The sequence below is a fragment of the Sorex fumeus genome, unplaced genomic scaffold, assembly GCF_029834395.1.
Source record: "Sorex fumeus unplaced genomic scaffold, SorFum_2.1 ptg000072l, whole genome shotgun sequence".
Classification (NCBI taxonomy): domain Eukaryota; kingdom Metazoa; phylum Chordata; class Mammalia; order Eulipotyphla; family Soricidae; genus Sorex; species Sorex fumeus.
The window spans coordinates 67775783-67788801 of record NW_026606129.1 but is presented as its reverse complement, the minus strand read 5'-3'; the positions used below and the strand labels follow the sequence as shown (position 1 = coordinate 67788801).

The 13019-nt window shown below is 43.2% G+C and overlaps 1 protein-coding gene and 1 non-coding gene across 13 annotated transcripts in view; both read left to right on the top strand.

Annotated features, from left to right (window-relative positions):
- MAGI1 (membrane associated guanylate kinase, WW and PDZ domain containing 1) overlaps positions 1 to 13019 on the top strand; it is a 782434-nt gene that overhangs the window by 210437 nt on the left and 558978 nt on the right. The gene's annotated exons all lie outside the window — the stretch shown is intronic.
- On the top strand, positions 8744 to 8848 carry LOC130037932 (U6 spliceosomal RNA). The gene has a single exon (XR_008794517.1). It is a non-coding gene; the product is annotated as a U6 spliceosomal RNA (small nuclear RNA).

Here is a 13019-nt window from a genome sequence, read left to right as displayed (position 1 = left end):
TGGGGACATGTGGAGGTGGCCACGTTTTTCCTAGACATAAAGTGTGAAATGTTAATTTGCTTAGATCTCAGCCTTAATAATTGGCTAACAGTGGTCCCAACAACGCCTACTTCCATGCCCTGTTCTCAGAACTGACTCCCAACATAGATTTTACAGCACCATAGCTGTGTGGAAGCTCAGATTGGCCATGGTCACTTTTTTTTGGTTGGGTGGTGAACAATCTTACCTGAATCTTAGGGAAGTTCAGCTCTTGGATTAGTATGCAATGATGGTTCTCAACCGGCTCAAGATTCGATTGGGCTAGACTTTCTCCTCTGGACACTTGAAGAAATCTATAAAGATGTGCTAAGAGAACATTGGAAAATAGAACTGGATGAGAGCTTTTTATTTCATGTGAGGATATAAACCTAGACTAAGGTCTCCATCTTGAAACCCGTCTCTGCTTGAGTGCCAAGGAAGCAGATGGGCTCTTGTCACCGCAGAATGAGGCTATGCTAATATCTGTATTATGAAACTAACTCTTGCAGAACACGTGTGTTGTGTGAGAGTGCGTTGTCTGTTTTATGTGGATAGCTCAGGGTAGTTCATGGAGGGATTTAAATCTCAAATTAAGACTGGGAAGATGGCTTACAGGGTTGGAGCATATGCTTTAATACAAGAGACTCCGCACCACATGGTCTTCCGAGAAACCCCAGAAAAAGATCCTCCAAAACAAAAATAAACCAAAAAATTAAGTCTCCCCATGAGGGGCACTGTCTTCAGCATCAATATCAAGGAGCTATGTGTTTTTATACAGAACTCACTTCCTGGTGCTGGAGCGATAGTATAGCAGGTAGGGTGTTTGCCTTGCACGCGGCTGAGCCAGGTTCAATTCCCAGCATCCCATATGGTCCCCTGAGTACCTCCAGGAGTAATTCCTGAGTTCAAAGCCAGGAGTAACCCCTGTGCATTGCTGGGTGTGACCCAAAGAGCAAAAACAAATAATTTAATTTAAAAAAAAAAGAGCAATAGCACAGCGGTAGGGCGTTTGCCTTGCACGCAGCCAACATGGCCGACCCGAGTTCGATTCCTGCGCCCCTCAGAGAGCCCGGCAAGCTACCGAGAGTATCTCGCCCACACGGCAGAGCCTGGCAAGCTCCCCATGACGTATTCGAGATGCCAAACACAGTAACAACAAAGTCTCCAATGGAGATGTTACTGGGCCCGCTTGAGCAAAAAAAAGAACTCACTTCCTTCCCACTCTGTCCCCACACTGGGCTACAGACAGTGGAAAAGATTTAGCAGGAAATATTCTACAATTCTTTAAAAAAAATGAGTAGATTTGTACTTCTGAGTACTGAGATGAGACAGGAGAAAATTTATTTCCTCTGTAATAATCGTCTTAGCAATCTTGTGAAGCTTTCTCTGAGTCTGTAGTGCTTATTTGGGAATTAGAAATTGAGTGTGTGGTGGAAGGGTTGTTAGTGAAAATGCATCTGACCCATCTCTCTTTGACCCCTTGGGTAAGCAGTTCTAATTTTGAGGGGCTGGCATGTAGGACAGTGGTTAAGGCACTTGCCTTGCACATAGCCAATCTAGGTTTGATCCTTGACACCCTGTGTTGTCTCCCAAGCTTGCTAGGAATGATCCCTGAGCAGAGTCAGGAGGAAGCCTGGAGTACAACTGGGTGTGGCCCCAAACCAATCAACAAATAAATAAATGGCATTTTTGATGTTTAGACTCTGGCCTAAAAAAGACTATTGTGCATAAGAATAATATAGTGCTCAAAACAAAAGTTCTTAGAACAGTGCATTTGGCCATATGCTTAATTAGCCAGATAGCTGTGTGACTGACATCACCCCATTTTGTGGCGTATGTCCCAGATGATATTTGCTCCTGAAGGGAGCATTTTAAAAAGTTTTTGTTTGGGGGTCACACCCATCAGTGCTCAAGGTCTAGTCCTGGCTCTGTACTCCAGAGTGTTGCCTAGGGTGTTCGGAAGACCATGTAGGGGTAAAATTGGGATTGACTGCATGCAAAGCAAGCACTTTACCCCTGGAGGAACTCTCCTGCCCCTTAAAAATAGTCTTTGCAGAGCTGGAGCGATAACACAGTGGGTAGGGTATTTGCCTTGCATGCGGCGGACCCGGGTTCGATTCCCAGCATCCCATATGGTCCCCCGATTACCGCCAGTGCGAGCCAGGAGTGACCCCTGTGCATTGCTGAATGTGACCCTCCCCCCAAAAAAAGAAAAATAGTCTTTGCACAGTAAAGTAGTAATAGAAATGGTTTTATTCCTTCTGTTTCTATTTAATATCTTTCCTTCCAGGTCATTATTCACTTTCTAAATTCTGATCAATTCTTTGACCCTTTGTCAAGAACAGTGCATGTGTCAGGTAAAAGGGGCCATAGGAAAGGAAAAGACAGTAGCCAAGAGCTCATGGTGAAGATTTAGGTTCATGACCAGCACTGGGTTTTGGGGGGACTGAATAAGGCAGATATTCACATTAAAAAACCTTTTAACCAAGTGATTACTCTCGATTATAGAAGATAAATCTTTCAACTGAGGTGTTGAACCTCCTTAAAAAGTAGGAATCCTTGCTACAGAATAGATTGGGATTTGGAGAAAGGACAGTGGTACAGTTTCATGTTATATCACATCAGGCATTGTGATCAGAAAGTGAAGAATGTTCCAGGGATCATAGAATTTATTCATTTCAGCATATTCATTTAAAAAAAGCATTTTCCCCTTCTCTTATGTTCCTATTATAATTAGAGAGTTTTAAAAAATCCATGTTTATGAATGTCAGGTTGGTCTGATCCTCTTGATTAAAGCACACACTGTTTGCTTTGAAAGATGTAGACCAGTGTATGTAATGAAAAGAAAGATCACTTAAGTGTTGGATATCAACCCTGTGTTTTAGGCTTCACCAGTGAATTGCCTCTTTCTTCCTCCCAGAGAAGTTTAACATGCCCTTGCTAGCATCCCTAACTTAGTTGAAGTTTATCTTTAACCTTTCCCTTGTATTTTACCTCTCATCGTCACAGTTCCCCAAGTCAGTCTTGGTTACTTGAAGCCAAAATTTTCTGGTAATTCTGAACTTGTATTTGTACTGCTTTGTATTTGAAATACCGCATATTTGTACCTGCTTTTCTCTTTCCCTGATAGCCTTTTTGTATTTTACTATAGAGCAATGTTCTTTGGTTAAACGCAGAAAGACCATTAATGCTATGCTCCTATATTTGGGAGCTGACTGACTCTGAAATATGTCTACTCCTGGGCATGATTACTTGGTCATAATTATTTGACTCAGGCTCCAGTTGCTGTAGTTCCTAACCCCCGAAAGGGAGGTCCCGCTATGGGACTAGGATGGACCTGGGGCGAGTGGCAAAGCTACCTGCCATTGAAGTGGGACATTCTAGAAAGCATAAATTCATGGTCTTTATGCATACTGTTACAACCTAAGAGACAGGACCCCCCAAGGGGAAGGACAAGCTGAACTGGCCTGAAGACTTAGTCTGGGATTTACAGTAAAAACCTTGCGTGCTCTCAGAGCCCAGGGAACTGAGTGTTAAAAAGAATTGCTTGCTCTCAGCCCAGAGAACTAAGTGTTGGAATCTTTGTCTCTCACTGTGTTTATCCAAACAACTGCAAGTATTGATAACTTATACAACTAGGAGGAAAGATAAAAGCAATGTCGATGTCCCTGGGAGACAGAGTGTCTTCTTGAGTTTGATCTCCCCAAGAGAATTTCCTCTGCCAAATGTTTATCTATGTAAATGACCAATCATACCTGTCCTTACCTCAATCCCCCTTCAGATGTTCTGTAATTCTGTTAGCAACTCTGCATTAAACGGGCCATTTTCACCATCAGACTGTGGTCCCCAGCCTCTCTCTCCCTCTGTGACTTTGTTGGGGAGCCCTGGGGAGGTGGGGAGGCGGGGGGCGGGGGGCGTTCAGGGCCACGGAACTCACTTGCACAGCTGCATCACAGCAGCAGCCGCCGTGGATTACTTTGTGAACTTACAACTAAATAAAACATTTCTTTTTTGTTTTGTTTTATTTGGGGGATCCCTTTAGACTAGACTAGAGTAGCCCTCCCCTCCCCATTCCTCCTCTCCCCTCCCCATCCCTCCTCTCCCCTTCCTATCCCTCTTCTCCCCTCCCCTCCCCTCTCTGGGATCCATTTCAGTATATTTAAAAAATAATATTTCTGTTCCTTTCATCAGTCATCTTCATCTGTATAAGTAACTCACAATGGTGACATAGAAATACATAAGTTTAGTTTAGTATTTATTGATTTGATGGGTCATGCCTAATGGTGCTGAGGGCTTGCTCCTGGTTCTGCACTCAAGGATCACTTCTGGTAGGCTTGGGGGACCATTTGAAGTGCTGGGCATCCAGCCAAGATCATCCATGTGCAAGGCAAGCACCTTACCCATTGTACTATCCCTCCAGATGTTAATATTAATTTATTTATACATATTGTGGTCTCTGCCTATTATAAAATATAGCTATTCCAGAAACATTAGAAAAGTATTAAACAGATGAAGATACTAGAACTTATTAATGGTTCTATAATCTATTGGCCAACTTTTTATTGTGCCATATCTGTTTCCAGATTATTTTTGTGTATATAAGTTAAGGTCGGAGCAATAGCACAGCAGGTAGGGCATTTGCCTTGCACACAGCCCATACGGCCGACCCTAGTTCAATTCCTCCACTTCTCTCGGAAAGCCAGGCAAGCTACCGAGAGTATCTCGCCCGCACAGCAAAGCCTGGCAAGGTACCCGTGACGTATTTGATATGCCAAACCCAGTAACGAGCCTCTCAATATTACTGGACCCACTCAAGTAAATAGATGAACAATGGGAGGACAGTGACAGTGATATAAGTTAAGGTCAAATACACAAAAATCAATATATGTGTACATGTATAAATTTTTTTGTTTTTTGGTTTGTTTTGTTTTTTGGGGTCACATCTGCTGATACTCAGGGGTTGCTCCTGGTTCTGCACTCAGTAATTACTCCTGGAAGTGCTTGGGAATCATATGGGAGGCCAGGGATTGAACCCAGGTTGGCCACATGCAAGGCAAATGCCTTACCCACTGTATTTTCACTCTGGCCCCTATGTATAGAATTTTAAAATCATATAACTTTAATCTAAAAATACTGTAGACATGTCTTCTTAGATATTGTTCTACAGTGACTTTCAAAGTGAAGGTGTGTGGTCTGATTATCCATGACTTATTTAACTAATTCTTTTGATAGCTATTAGATCAGTTGTATTCTGGTGATTACTAGTGGGATCCCTGAGTAACAAAGGTAATAAAAAAGGTAATAAAAATGTTTTTATGCTCTTGGGAAAATATGCTCCTGCTTTTCCTTTTTCTCTTCTGGTGCTTGAGATGGAAGCCAGGTTCCCATAAGTCAGAAGCAAGGAGTTTTATCTCTGAGGCACATCTTTGGTCCATATACTTCTTTTAGAATTTTTTTTTGTTTAATTTTAAACAAATTTTAAACCCTGATTTAAAACACTGTTATAATGATAGAGTTCTTCTCTTTCTGGCTGACTTTGCCAGAGATACCGTCCAGATCCATTCATGTAGTGGCAGGTTGCATGATTTTGTCTTTTTAAAAAGATTTTTACTGCACAACATATCATTTATCATTTTTACTGCACAACTCATCACCAGTTATGGTTGAAATGCTGTGCAAGCCAGTGTCATTATACCACAACTAGGGGAAAAGTTTTAAATAGTAGGATTTTAAGGAGACCACTTTAAAATACATAGTTTAAATGCCTAAATCCAAAACATGGTCAGAGTATCTCAGCTAGAGGAAATAAGAGATGTGCCATTGGCCCTATTGTTTAATTGAAAAGCAGTGAACTCTTGTTTTCAGGGATACTCTTAGTTTTCCCAAACTAACCTTAGGCTTAGATGTTTCAAAGATAATCTTTTAAAACATCTTCAATATTATTCTCTTTAAAAGTGGTTGATGCGTTTTCTGCGTCTTCGTGCTCTTTGAGCGTGTTATTTTATGCTCTTTCTAAATATCTTAGGCCATTTGTATGTATATATCTGGTGATTTGGGGTAGAGAACACAAATCATACTCAGAAAGCATCTCTAAATATTTAGTTTCCAGCTAATCTTAAAATATTTTTTAATATTCCCCATGGATGTGTTGGTATCTGGGAGGGAAAGAGATTCAGATGGAAAGAAAAATGGCAGTTTTCTGCAAACAAATATTTCCTACAGCTTATGAAGAGGTTTAAATTATTGATAGGCAGTAGAATGACCAATATTGCTTTTCCTGAGTTCCATGTGCTGCGTCAGATGTAGCAGGCACATAAGAAGACACTTTCAGAAGGAAAAGGCAGGCTGCAGTGTCTGTTTCTTTGTTAATGAGTCCATTGATGATGGGCAGAGGTTGGGTGAGCTTACAGTGGTGGATTTAGTTTGAAGATAATGTACCCTATATAAAAAGCTTCCACACCCTCCTTAGGGTCCCGTCACTGTTCACATACTTCCTAGCCCAAGTTGGGGATTAACCCAGGGTTTCTAGGCTTGATGGGCTGCTTGGTTTCTTACACCTAGGTGTCAGGATATATTCATTCACCAGATGTGATGTGCAAACAAACACACCACTGTTCACACATCTGAGAATGATAGCTCATTACCTCTCTCCTCCAGTGCTTTCTTTCAAAGACTTAGAGAAACACAGGGCAGTTATCAAGCTCCACATTTGTATGGGTAGACTTGAAGGCTTGAAATAATAACTTCTCCAGACCCACTGTTGACAGGAATTAATCTCAGGTCCTTACACATGCCAGCAAGTGCTCTACTGCTGCTGAACTATATGCCCAGCTTTATCTAGACATCTGCGTGTGCGTGTACGTGTGTGTGTGTGTGTTTGGTCTACTGCTGAGTTATATACCCAGCACTGCCAAAATACCTGTGTGAGGAAGGGTGTGTGTGTGTGTGTGTGTGTGTGTGTGTGTGTGTGTGTATGTGTGTTTAGGTTACTGCTGAGTTATATACCCAGCACTGCCAAAATACCTGTGTGAGGAAGGGTATGTGTGTGTGTGTTTAGGTTACTGCTGAGTTATATACCCAGCACTGCCAAAATACCTGTGTGAGGAAGGGTGTGTGTGTGTGTGTGTGTGTGTGTGTTTAGGTTACTGCTGAGTTATATACCCAGCACTGCCAAAATACCTGTGTGAGGAAGGGTGTGTGTGTGTGGGTGTGTGTGTGTGTGTGTTTAGGTTACTGCTGAGTTATATACCCAGCACTGCCAAAATACCTGTGTGAGGGATGGAGGGTGTGTGTGTGGTGGGGGGGGGGCTACTGCTGAATTATATACCCAGCACTGCCAAAATTCCTGTGTGAGGGAGGGTGTGTGCGCGCTCTGGGATTACTTCTGGTAGTGCCTGGGGAACTATTCACAGTGCCAGGGATCAAACCAGGGTTGAGTACATCCAGGGACACTGTCTTACCTTTTTCACTACCTCTCTGGCCCCAGACCAGATAACTTTTAATCTTTCAATTTGAATACAAATTAATTCTAACATTTTCCTAACGAGAAAAATTGACACAATCAATACTTTATTGGTACTTTTGTACTGAGCATTTTCATATAATTCTAACAACTTTAGGAAATAGATTTTAAAATGTTCTCCATTTTATCAATGAGGGTTTTGAAGAGATAACTCAGCTAATATCCCATTAGCTAGTAAGTGGCATAGCCAGAATCCACATCCATTCTGTTCTCTTACACCATGAGCCCAGGGCGAGCTGCTATTTTTCTCAGTGTCATGCATTTGGAGGAGAAGTGCACCAAGCCAGTGTCTATCATTAATCATGGCATCTCAGGGCTGGAGTGATAGCACGGAGGGTGGGGCAGTTGCCTTGCACACGGTTCGATCCTGGCATCCCATATAGTCCCCCAGAGCACTGCCAGGAGCAGTTCTTGAGTGCAAAGCCAGGAGTGAGTCATGAGCATTGCTGGATGTGACCCTCAACAAATAATATAACAAATAAATAAAAGTGGAGGTCTCTGGCTGAAAAGATAGTGCAGGGTTCAAAGTGCTTTCCTTGTATGCTGCTGACTCAGATTTGTCCCCAGAGTCTCATATGGTCCCCTGAGCCTTGTCAGGATTGATTCTGAGCACAGAGCAGGACTAAGTCCTGAGCACTGCAGGGTGTACCCCATTCCCCCCACAACTTCCCTGTGAAAGAAAGAAAGAAAGAAGGAAGGAAGGAAGGAAGGAAGGAAGGAAGGAAGGAAGGCAGGAAGGAAGACAGGAAGGAAGAAGCTTCCTCCATGCCTTGATCAGTTCTGGCACACAACACAGGCTCAGTAAATATCTGTTTGTTTTTTAAAGACTATTTTGGTTATTATTTTTTTTTTTTTACCTCTACTGCTTTCCTAGAAAATGGAGATTAGACTGACTAAGCTGTCAGTCCCAGGGCCAGAGTGATAGTACAGTGGGTAGGGCACTTGCCTTGTACATGATTGACCCAGTTTGATCCCTGGCACCACATATGGTTCCCTGAGTCCACCAGGTAGATTTCCCCATCCCTCCCCCCACCCAGCTGCTCTGAGCACAGAACCAGGAGTAAGCCTTGAGCACCCCTTAAGGGTGGCCTCAAAATAAAACAAAAAATAATAAAAAAATTTTTAAGTGGTACTTGCTTTTTTGAACATGGTGTCCACTCGAGCAAATCGATGAACAATGGGAGGACAGTGCTACAGTGCCACTTGCTTTTTAGCAGTATATAAACTAAAATTGCAACAATACAGAGAATATTGGCCTGTCCTCTGTGCAAGGATGACACACATATTTGTGAAGCATTCTGGTTTTAGGAAGAAACAACAACAACAACAACAAAAAATTAAACCTTCCCCCAATGAAAAAATAAATAAATAAATAAAAGAAGAAAAAACCCTAAAAGATTGTCATCAAATTTCTGGTCAGTATTCAATTGATGAGTTACCAGATGCTCTAGGGTTTTTTTCTTAGTTTGAACAAAGTTTGATTTGTCTTTTATGGGTCTTTATGTGAATTCCCATCTCCCCCTACTCTCTTTCCCACTCTCTGAGCTTTTGTTTTGAGGCCATGCCCAGTGGGGGCTGGAGTAGGGCCTGGGACCACACCCAGCTCTATGCTCAGGGTCTGGGTCAGGACGGGGGTGAGACGAGGGGGTGGAGGGCTTGTGTGCTATCACTTGTGGGCTACCACTTAGCTGCCTCTTCACTTCTTCATTGTGGGGGTGCTTGGCCTCACAAGTGGTGCGCCGGAAGCCCAGAAGCCACCCTGGGGGTTCTCAAGCAATTGGACTGGACAGTTCGATGCTGAGACCGTTGGGCCCCAACAGTTCCAGGGACTACAAGAGCCACCCGTGTAGTGCTGGGGGTCGGGGGTGGGACAAACCACAGTAGCCACACCTGGTGGTTCACTGGGTTGTGTGGTGCTGAAGGTTGAATCTGGCTGCAACACATGCAGGGATGTATTCTAGCCCTTCTGTTTTTGCCAGCCCTACAATTAATTTATTTTTGATTTGGGGCTTTTTGTTTGTTTTTTGGCGGTTGTTTGTTTGTTTGGATGGGCTAGATGCAGTGGTGCTTTGGGACTGCTCCTAGCTTGATGCTTGAGTTCCTTCCCAGAGATGCTCAGAGAACATGTGGTGATGGGAGTTGACCCCGGGGCCTCACACAAACAGGAGGAGTGCTGTTCCACTGAGTCTACTTCCATGGCCCTGCAATTTCATTTTGAGGACACTGGATTGCTTGCCCTGTGTTTTCCCAGAGGTTGAGCCAATCCTATCCCTGTGAGTCACTTTATGTGTCCCTCTACTCTTGTTTTGTGTCTAAGTTGGGAGGTGACTATACAGCCATAATATTTTCCACCTGTAAGTAAGAAGCAGCATTATTTAGTTGGCGAGATGGGCTTTTGAAAGTCCCTGGAAGGAGAGTGAGTGAGTTAAGATCCTTGCCTTTCATGCAGCTGACCCACTTTGATCTATAGCATCACATATGGTCCTTCCTAAGCCCAGAGCCAAGAGTGATCCCTGAGCCCTGTGGACAGCGGTCCAAAAATTTTCGAAACTATTTGTCTCTGAGGTTAACTCTCCCACTCCGTGTCCATGTGCCCCTGGAGCATTCCGCGTTCGGGCTGTTTCCTCCCTGCGTGTATCATCTAACTCATTGTCTGCATTGGGGTTTTATATGCTCGGCAAATTTTGTTCACATCTCAATATGTTGCACTACAGGGTCATTTGAAAAGTCAAGTCCTTTGCATACATTGATGACTATTGTGTTGAGAATTGTAAGAATCTCTGCAAAAGAAGAAAGATATATCAAGATTTTTAAATTGGGGATGTGACTCAGCAGCGGCACACACACTTTGCAAAGACGGGCCCTTGCAAATAAAGATTTCAGGGCATATCTGGCTTTTTTTTTTTTTTTTTTTTGCTTTTGGGTCACACCCAGCGAGGCACAGGTGTTATTCCTGGCTCTGCACTCAGGAATTACCCCTGGCGGTGCCCAGGAGACCATATGGGATGCTGGGAATCATGTGCAAGGCAAACGCCCTACCCGTTGTGCTATTGCTCCAGCCCCATATATGGATATTAAAGCTGTGTAATCATGTATCCAATTTGTCACTGAAGTAACAGTTTATTGGCCAAACAGTGTGCCCCAGGCAGGTGATCACCTAACTTGGGTTAAACAATATATTTGGAGGAGCAGGGGGTAGTCATAGACCCATAAATACTCTGACCAGGCTTCAGGGGTCCTCGGGCATGAAGTATTCAGGGGGAGGACACAGTCCTGGCAAATCCACAAAAAGTCACAGGATCCTCTCGAACCCTTGGCCACACTTTGAGAACCCCTGATGCAAGACCATGCTATTAGTTTAAGATGTGACTTCAAAGGTTCAGTTAACTTCAGTATGCAGATCAGTTTCTAACCAGTACCGCCTTCCCGATCACCCTGCTAAACCCTCTAATTCTTTGTTTTCCTTTGAGCTACCACCAAGAGCATCACCTGTTGCAATGACCTTGAGGCTTTTGAGTGGGATGGGAGGAGGGGAAGGGAATGATAGGGCACATGATGGAACAAACAGAAACAAACAGAACATCACATTCTCTTGTCAATAAGGATTAATTAAGAGATGGATGTGTGACTTGATTAGAATGACTGGAACTGGTCAGCTTTGTTGAGGCAATTATGAAAAAGGGTGCCATTGACTTTTCTTCAGACTTGAACCTGGGAGAGCGTAGGCGGGGGGGGGGGGGGGGGGGGAGTCATGCTGTGAGCTCTCCTTGCCCACGATAATAGAAACCGTCCCTCCTGGATTATGTTGTGCCAGGCTCTTGAGAAATATGTCAGATTAGGGCACAGGGGTAGAGCGCATGCCTTGCACGCAGCCGACCCAAGTTTGATTTCTTTCTTCTTTTTTTAAAAATTTTTATTAGTGAGACATCATGAGGTACAGTTGTAGACTTACAAATTTTTGTGCTTGGGTTTCAGTTATACAATGATCAAATACCCATCCCTCGCAGAGAGCCTGGCAAACTACTGAGAGTATCCCGCCCGCACGGCAGAGCCTGCAGGCTCCCTGTGGTGTATTCAATATGCCAAAAGCAGTAACAGGTCTCACAATGGAGACATTACTGGTGCCCACTCAAGCACATCAGTGAACAACAGGACAGTGCTACAGGGCTACAGTGCAGGTTGTTTATATAAGACCGAGTCCCTGGGTGTGAGGTGACTTAAGTTAAATTCGTGTTTCTTGGTTACCTAAAGGAGCTCAATTGATCTCAGTGCATTTGGGTGTTCATGGATGACTTTAGAAATTAATTCAAGAGTTTGTGATTCTTGGGAAGCATGGCCCCAACAGGGACTCTTGATGCAGATGTTTTTACATTCGACTGGGAACAATACTCTGTGGCACAGACACATGTGCTCATTATCCATTCTCAGCCCCTTTTAGACATTAACCCTCAAGATGGAGAATGATTGCCTCAATGTGATCATAGATTACCAGCTAAAAGAAAATCCTGAAGAAATCGTAAATGATAATGAGTAAGCTTCTAGAATGGTTTCTCCCAGACCCTTTGTTTGTTTGTTTGTTTGTTTGTTTTTGGACCACATGTGATTTTGCTCAAGACTTCGTCCTACTGAGTTCAGGGGACAATATGTGTCAGGGATCCAACCTGGTTGGCTGCATACAAGACAAATCCTCCACAGCTGTGTTATCTTCTAGCCCGTAAAATTGTTCCCCTTTATGGCAGAAGCACCAGGGACTCATGTCTGAGGATTTCCTAGAAAATGGTAATTTTATGCAGTGTAAGCTGGAAGACAGAAATTTTTTTAAGTGTTGCAGACAGCACTGGCTTTAAGTTTGGTGTTTACCCCCTCCCCTCCTTGCTTTGGAACATTTGAACAGCACCAAGATTTATTTGCTGGCTGTTAGATATTCTTGTACTTCTGTTTAAAGGTTGTCAGCTGATTAATAAATAGCTGGGACACTGATGGGAGTGGTTTAGTGGGATGTTTCTTGACAGATACACTAGTATGAATACCATGTATTTTTGTCTAGTGCATATGCATAAATCAGATCAACAATTTCCAAATGGATACTCAGGCTGCCTTTATTCCTCAGTTTTACTGTCTTAATGCTCGTATGACTGATGAGTTTACTGTATTCCAAGGGAGATACTGCTAAGCCATTGCGCCTCTTGGTCATTAGGACACTAGTGTGAGAATGGTGGGAAGAGGAAGAATCTGTAAGATTCAGTGCAACATAATTCAGCGACTAGAAGACAGCTCAAAGATCGTATTCCAATGGGGGAAATATATGCATCGCTGACAAAGAATGATAGAAACACATATTCTTTTCCTTCCTGCATGAACAGATAAGATAAACAAGCCAGATTTTCCAGCATGAGTTAAAGTGAGTCAGCATAGTTCTTTCCTGGAGCCTGGTAATCCTTTTTTCTGGGAAGAAACTACATTCTGGCCCTGATCATCT